The sequence below is a fragment of the Gekko japonicus genome, unplaced genomic scaffold, assembly GCF_001447785.1.
Source record: "Gekko japonicus isolate JY-2015 unplaced genomic scaffold, Gekko_japonicus_V1.1 scaffold2968, whole genome shotgun sequence".
NCBI classification, from domain to species: Eukaryota; Metazoa; Chordata; class Lepidosauria; order Squamata; family Gekkonidae; genus Gekko; species Gekko japonicus.
In genome coordinates, this window is record NW_015162563.1 from 57132 (window position 1) to 58055 (window position 924).

A 924-nucleotide genomic window follows, 5' to 3' on the forward strand; every position below is an offset into this window, starting at 1 on the left:
TCTTCCCCACCCCGTGAAGACCCTGGCCTCCTTCGCTTCTGGCTGCAGGGTGGCTGGGCCATTACAGGCTGGGGGCAATGCTCCCTCTAAGCTATGGAGTCTTGTGAGCAAAAATTCTACTTTGTGAGCTACCGGCATGAAGAAGAGGAGGAGGAGATTGGATTTATACCCTGCCCTTCCCTACCCAAAGGTGTCTCAGAGCGGCTTACAAACTCCTCTCCCTCCCCGCAAGAGACACCCTGTGAGCAAGGCTCCCTCTAAGCTGTGGAGTCTCGTGAGCAAAAGTTCTACCTTGTGAGCTACTGGCATGAAAGCTGTGAGCGAGCAATTTGGCTACTGCGTAAATTAGATTGCTCTGGAGCCCTCCTTCCTGAGCTGAGACAAAAATGCATGAGCCGGAGGCTACAAAACTGTGAGCTAGCTCACACTAACTCAGTTTAGAGGAAACATTGCCTGTGAGGTGGGTGGGGCTGAGAGAGCTCTCTGCAGAAACGGCTCTTTTTTCAAGGACAGCTCTTATCAGAACTACGGCTTGCCCAAGGTCACCCAGCCAGGTGCAAGCGGAGGAGTGGGGGATCAAACCCGGTTCTCCCAGATTAGAGTCCACACACTTCATCACTACACCAAACTGGCTCTCCATGAAAGTTGTGAGCGAGTGATCGGGCTGCTGCATAAATTGGTTTGCTCTGGAGCCACCCTTCCTGAGCTGAGACAAAAATGTGCGAGCTGGAGGCTAAAGAACTGTGAGGTAGCTCACACTCACTCAGCTTAGAGGGAACACTCAGCTTTGAGGCAGAGCACCTACTTTGACATCCCTGGCTCCTCCAGGGGCTCTGGGGGAGGGGAGGGAGGATTTCTGCAGGCCCCCTAAGCTGGCCATGCCAGTCGTGGGCTCGATGAGACCCCCATTCCCCCTCCCCCCAT